The 7,197-nt window shown below is 43.4% G+C and overlaps 1 protein-coding gene across 5 annotated transcripts in view; it reads left to right on the top strand.

Annotated features, from left to right (window-relative positions):
• Positions 1-4,168: 4,168 nt before the first annotated feature.
• Positions 4,169-7,197, top strand: part of LOC125295298 (muscleblind-like protein 1) — a gene marked incomplete at its 3' end in the record, with an annotated part of 47,662 nt that continues 44,633 nt past the window's right edge. For 3 of the 5 annotated variants that reach the window (XM_048244643.1, XM_048244586.1, XM_048244565.1), the window contains 2 exon segments: positions 4,484-4,844; positions 5,571-5,761. 5 annotated transcript variants of the gene reach the window in all.

The following is a 7,197-nucleotide window of genomic DNA, read 5'->3' as shown; positions in this document are numbered from 1 at the left end:
TCTGATTATGGGTGTTGACAGAGTTGTACGTGCGTTTGGGAGTGACATTGGTTGGCATTCATTTTAGGTTGTTTCTCATTGTGTGTACAGAACTTCTGAACAGTAGTCAGCCACATGTGTTGCTGCATGCTCTGAATATTTTTCACCACATTCTTCCATTGTCTCTACAATCTCCATATGGTTTTGTTTGCTCTTACCTGATTCCATCTGTTGGCGTTCTTTGCCATTAAACGAGCAGTCTGAGGTTTTTGTTGGGAAAAGTTGAAATGCCTCTGGACCTACAAGAATAACTTAATCTGAAAGATGATAGCAGATAATGGTTACTTTTAATTTTGCCCATTTTTTGTTTGCGGTGTTACTTATGCACTTGTTGACAGTGTAAGGAGACATACAAACAAATGCATGCATGCAAACAGAAAGTGTGTATGCACACTAATATTGTTGAACACTGTTTATTCCTCTTGCCTTCAATGTAGATATCATCACCAGGTCGACAAGTATTTCCATTTGCTGTCAACAACTGCTTACTCTCCACCAAGCCAGCCTTTATTTTCCACCTCCTCCTCCTCCTACCCATGATGCTAAGTGGATCCACAGGTCGATTGATGTGCCATTTCCTCCTCCACAGGGTTGGAGCTGGTTTGGCGTGTGTCCCACTGATTCTCTGTACTGGAGGACTCTAACCTACCTCTCTTTGCCACTATTGATGTTGCACTCTATAGCCTCTCAGTGCTGGCCTTGCATGGCACCACCCTGTCCCAGAGCTGACTCAGGTGGAGGGCTGAAGCCGAGGCCGTGGGGGTGGGTGAATTGATGAGGCATTAACTCCCATAGGATTGGGGCGTGGTGCTATTAGTTCAGAGATAGAACTGATAAGGGCAGCTTAATTGTCTTTCCCAGATAGACAGACACATGGACACACTCGTATAGAAAGAGAGAGACAAACACACACACACACACACACACACACTCATAGTTGTACACGCAGACACAGATGCTCACACAGCACAGTGCTCTCTTATACAGTATTCACTAATATCTGTATTCATGAGAATTTATGAGGTGTGTGTGTGTGTGTGTGTGTGTGTGTGTGTGTGTGTGTGTGTGTGTGTGTGTGTGTGTGTGTGTGTGTGTGTGTGTGTGACAGACAGATTTGCGTCACATTCAGGAACGGATTGTGTTTAGTGTCTGCCTGTTGTCTGACCGGATGGGTGGGGGAGTTTGAGACTAAACCACTGTGAATCTGCATAGGTGCCTCAAAGCATAAATGGACGAAAAGAGTACAGACCAATGCTTACATGAGAGGGGTGTTTGTCTTGGCCGGCAAGCTGAGCATGGATAATAGGCTTAGCACCAAATGAATATGGGGGTTGGGTGTGGATCTGTGTGTGGGGTGGGAGATCCCTAAGATGCTGTGGATTGTGGACCCGAGCGCTGGACCATTAGGCGTGTGGTCCCAGGCTCTCGCCGTGTCTAATCCTGCCTCTTATTTTCCTGTGGATTTGAACAGTAATCAAATGCCAGTGAAACAGGAGCCTAATGCGCTCCGATCCGCCATAATCCAATTATTTGCCTACCCCTGGAGCCATCTCCCAGCAGGAACTATCGCCATGCGCCGCCCATGCTAATTTACAATTATTCAAATGAGACCACCGGCCAGTAAACTCAACTGTCAGATCACTGAACACTGCTGCCGTTGCGGCTGCTGCTGCTGCTGCCGCAGTCAGAGAGAGGAGATTGATGAATTGAAAGTCTCCTCCTTCACACAGTGATGACAGAGATATGAAAGAGTGACGTGATGTGGCTGTAAACGTAATGATTACGCCTGTGGAGCCCAGCCCAGCCCCTGTATGAAAGACATAGTAATATTGTGGCAGAAGTTGTGCTGCAGTCATGATTCTTTTATTGGGATCACATCGCAAGTGTCAACAAACAGTCGCCCTGCCATGGTTGTGGGAGTGTCTTTCACTGTGCCAAACCCTGATCATAAACTGCTGTTGTGGTTGTTAGGGTACAATAGCCTGTTGATGGATATAAATGTCTTTAAATCACAAGAATGGAGTGCACAATAACGCCTCATTACTGCTGTAATGATGTTATTGTCATGAAAAGACTGATAATGAAATTTATATTATTTATAGCATAATTATATATTATATATTAAATTCATATTCTACTTTTACAACAGAGGCCGATAACTGATTTGCCTGTGTATGCAGCTGGTATGAGATCAACTTCCATCACTTTATGTCTGGTGAAATTATTTCTGGTAAAGATTTTAAGATATTAAGAGTAGTTTTTTAGAGCATTGAAAATACTGTTCATGACTTAATTAGCTTACTAAAAAAAAAAAAGAATATATATAGAATATAAGTTAAGAATTTTGTTCTTAACTGTATATATATACCCCTGGCAAATATTGATAGTATAGTTTGTAAGACAATGTGGGAGAAACATGGAAAAAAAAGAAGCATTTTCATCTTTTTTAACATTTTTATGAAAAATGGCAAGTCAAAATTATCCATATCCTTTAAATAATCAATGGAAACATCTTAATTTGCATTCACAACTGTCAAAATGGTTCTTATAATATCTACCAAGCCTCTCCATGTCTCCACAATGATTCTAGACCACACCTTTTTAACAGCAATCCAGGTTTTGAGGCAGGAACGATTATTTGCCATCACTCATTGTGCTCAGTTTTTTGATGGATTGAGGTCCGGACTCGGGCTCTGCCACTCTAAAATGTTGATATTGTTCTCAGTTAATAATTTCTTGCCTTGTTTGGTTGTATGTTTTGGATCATTGTGTGGTTTGATGGTCCAATGATGCCCATTGGGGAAGGTCTCTTGGCAGACTGCCTGATCTTTTCCACCAAAAATCTCAATGTAGCCCCTTGTTTTAGTGTTACCATTTACTTTGAGAAGTTCACCAGGTTTCATTGTCTGAAAAACACCCAAAACTAATACATTTCTATAGCTATTCTCCACATTGTGGATGGTGTTTTGGTGGTTGAAATGTTCACTCCATCTTAAAATGGATCACTTGGTCATCTTGGCTGCTGATCATGGATCATTCTTTTCTAAACATGCACAACTCAGCTAAACCTTTATAAGGGCACACCTAGACAAAGAATTTAGCTTTCGCTGAATTTTACTTGACCCAGGGACATGGCCTGAGATTGTGGGGGTTAGAAAAGTATTCTTGGGATGTTTTTCAACCAGGGGGACCTGGTGACCTTCTTAAAAGTAAACGGTAACATTAAAGCAAGAGGCTACACTGAGATTCTGGAGGAAAAGATCAGTGTGCCAAGAGACCTGCCCCAATAGGCATCATTGGACCATTAAACCATACAATGATCCAAAAACATACAGCCAAACAAGGCAATAAATGGCTAACAGAGAACAATGTCAACATTTTAGAGCGGGCCAGTCAGAGTCCAGACCTCAATCAGTCAAAAAAGTGAGTACAAGGCCAAAGTGATGGCAAATAATCATTCCTGCCTCAAAACCCAGATTGCTGCTAAAAAGGTGCGGTCTACAGTCATTGTGGAGACATGGATAGGCTTGGAAGGTATTATAAGAACCATTTTGAGAGCTTTGAAGACAAATAAAGATGTTTTCATTGATTATTTAAAAAGGGTATGAATAATTTTGGCATTGGCCTTTGGCCATTTTTCATAAAAATGTTAAAAAAGATAAAAAAAAACGATAATTTTTTTGATCTCCTGTTTCTACCACATTGTCTTACAACCTTTTGGCATGTAGCAGCATCATTTTCAGTCAGAACAAAGATATTGGTCAAGATAAAAATCAACATTACATCAATATTTGCCAGTGGTATGAATAATTTTGTTCTTAACTGTATATATTTGCTAACCAAAAGTTTTTTAACAAAGAAACAATCGATCAAACATGCTCTTTTAATAAACTAATCCAAGCTAAACTAAGTCAACTCAAGTATTTTCATACAAGACTGGGGTATTTTGTGTGCAAGTGTGATGACTGCTTTATCAACCTCTCCCTTTTCCTTTCTCTCCCTCTCTCTCTCTCTCTCTTTCTCTGTCTCTCTGTGTTGTTGTTCCCTCGTGTCCTTGGCTCGGAGGAGGAGGAGGAGGAGAGGGAGAGGGAGGAATGCGTCAGGCCGGTGTGGGGACTGCTGCGTCAGGGGAGCCTAAATAAGGGATGGACTCCTGACTCCTGGCTCATGGACGGCGGACGGCGTTCCGAGCAAGCTGGGGCTCCAGGGAACGACTTGGGTACGTGTCCCACCCCCCTTCCTTTCTTTCGCCCACCCTCCCTCTACCCTCCCACTTTCTCTCTCTCTCTCTCTCTCTCTCTCTCTCTCTCTCTCTCTCTCTCTCTCTCTTTCTTTCTTTCTCTCTCTCTCTCTGTCTTGGCCTTTAACAGAATTCTTTCTGTTCTCTCTCTTTCTCTCTAAATGGCTCTGTGATCTCTACTCTACTCTGTTGTAGTGTTTCTTACAGCAATAGGACTATTTCAGCCAGGCCTCCTCTCTTCACACACACACACACACACACACACACACACACACACACACACACACACACACATACACACACACACACACACACACTGGCTCATGTGTTGCCTCAGACAGAGCTGGCTGAGGCAGGAAGGATTAACTCTGATCCAAGAGGAGCTGGAGCACTGGACTGCTGTTGTGCGGTGCGGTGTGGTGTGGTGTGGTGTGGTGTGGCTTTAGAGTTCAGTGAGGAGAAGCTCCACAGATGTGTACCTGAGGAGCTTAACAGACCAGCAGCAAGCAGGCATTGTTTTTCAGGCTCCGATTTTCCTGCTCTCTCAAATCCACCATTCACTGCGGTGAGTACATGACATACTGGTGATTCAGTGAAGGAAAAATCTCTTACATTTCTCCTGTTTCTCCTCTCCTCATTTTCAACGTTCCCTTTCTTCTTCACTTGTAAAAAAAGGGCTGTCGTTGAGACACTTGTGTCAGTTTAGTCAGGAAGGTGGAAGAGGAACCTTGCTAAATGATGTGGAAACACACAATGGTAACACTCCGGGTTTAAAGAGAAGTCAGATAACCGTGCATCCCACACACACACACACACACACACCTGCATGTGTGTGCACACACACACACACACACACACACACACACATGTACACCCTCATGCTGTGCTCTCCTCAGAGACACACCCTACAGTACTTCCTGTTTTGTGAGCGCGCTCTTTATCTGAACAGTTGCATTCTGGTTAAAGGTCAGCCCCACTTCCTCTTTCTTACACAGAAGAAGAGAAGCAGCTGTGTGTGTTTGTTTGTGTGTGTGTGTGTGTGTGTGTGTGTGTGTGTGTGTGTGTGTGTGTGTGTGTGTGTGTGTGTGTTGGTAGTGGGGGGGTCATCCTTCTCTTATACAGTTTTTTTTCTTCAATGAGTATGCTCACACAAATAAAATGTGCAAACACATTTTAATCTCTCTCTCTCTTTCTATCTCTCTCTCTCTCCCTTCCTCTGTTACACACACATGCACAATGCACACACAATGTGCTCGCATTGCTATCAATGCTATGCTTGCTTGTGATTCAGATCTTACCAGGCAGAAGGTGCTATTGAGACACAGAGAGAGAAAGAAAGAGAGGGGGAGAGAGGAAGGAAGGAAGGAAAGGGTTATCGGCCCAGAATGCACTGCTGCCCTGAGCATTGCTGTGCCGATGATGACCTGTGTGTGAGACTCCTGTGTGGCTCCAGTGGCACGTCAACATACCAGACCGCCACAGGTAAGAGCCAGCACCGCTCAGCACCACATCACAATACATAGCACACAGCACAATCCTAGCACAGCACTACACAGCACAGCAGTCTGTCACGGAACAGCACAGTCTAGCACACTGCTGTGTCCTGAGTCCTGAGTCCTGTATTCTCTCACTACTGTGTCTCGGAGCGTTAAGCCATCCAGGGCTCAGCATCTGTCTCTCTTTCCTCTCTCTCTCTCTCTCTCTCTCTCTGTTTAGCAGTGAGTCAACTTTCAGAGATGCATTGAAATTCATTTGTCACTGTGGCTGGGAGTTTCATAAGGACCTTACATTTCTTTTGTGGGTTTTTTTCCACAGTTTGTTTAAAACTGGGTGTTAAACTATTGTGTGTGTGTGTGTGTGTGCGTGTGTGTGTGTGTGTGTGTGTGTGTGTGTGTGTGTACATTTGTATTAGTGTGTACTTGCATTCTTGTTGGATGATTATGTCTGTGGTGTGATTTATGCTGGCGTAGCTGGGCTGTGTTCAGGGTGCTTGACTAAGAACAGGCGTTTACAGCTTTATTTATGTTGAATTGCAGTGTCACAGTTGAACTCCAGGTTAACTTTGCACCCATATGGGGTATTATTATGGAGGCTTGGTTACAAAGAATGTTCATCAGACACAGACAGATGATTCTGAAGATGTTCATAGCTGGGCTGACACACAGTACAGTTGGTTTTAGAAGTCAGGATTGTGTCTGTATTTATTACATATTTATATGAATGAAACACCTGAACAGTGATCTCAGTTTAGTAATGATTGTAGTAACCTTATATTTTTGTGCACAAATGCTTTCGCTTTTTTTTCTACCTCTCAAAATGTAAGTGGAAATATTTTTATTTAGCCTGTCGTTAAGTTCAACCGATATTCAGCTCAGTGAAATTTTGCTCTATGGCCCACACTTCCTCTTCCTCTTCTGTGTTCGTGTCACAGCAGCCATTTTGATCTGAGCCGTTCTCTTTTACTCCACGATGGGCCCATCTTAAATATGCCCTGGCTCATCACACTGATCACCGACGCTTCATCACATGCATTAGCTCTACGTGTGAACTCTCCAAGCTGTGTGACACCCAGCCTCCTTGTTTAGTGAGATGTGCTGAGAACTCACTTCCTCCCTCCCATCATTGTCTAGTGCGACCACTGCTATGACGTACACTACACTGTGTAATGTGCTATGATAAGACTGTTATAGATGTTATGACTATTATATTGGTGTCGATGACAGATGGAGTTGCAGGCCTCTGCTGGTCTCATATGGGAAAGGGCAGATTTCTCCAATGCAGTGAGAGTTCACATCAGCCGAGCAGTGCAATTTACAGGAGCTTGGCAAATACCAGACCGCTGAGCAGAAACAAGTGTCTAGTCTCACGGAGAGAAAGAGAGAGGGGGAGAGAGAGAAAGAAACTTTAGATTTGAACTT

The sequence above is a fragment of the Alosa alosa genome, chromosome 1 (genome assembly GCF_017589495.1).
Source record: "Alosa alosa isolate M-15738 ecotype Scorff River chromosome 1, AALO_Geno_1.1, whole genome shotgun sequence".
Classification (NCBI taxonomy): Eukaryota; Metazoa; Chordata; class Actinopteri; order Clupeiformes; family Clupeidae; genus Alosa; species Alosa alosa.
This window is presented reverse-complemented; position numbering and strand designations above follow the sequence as displayed.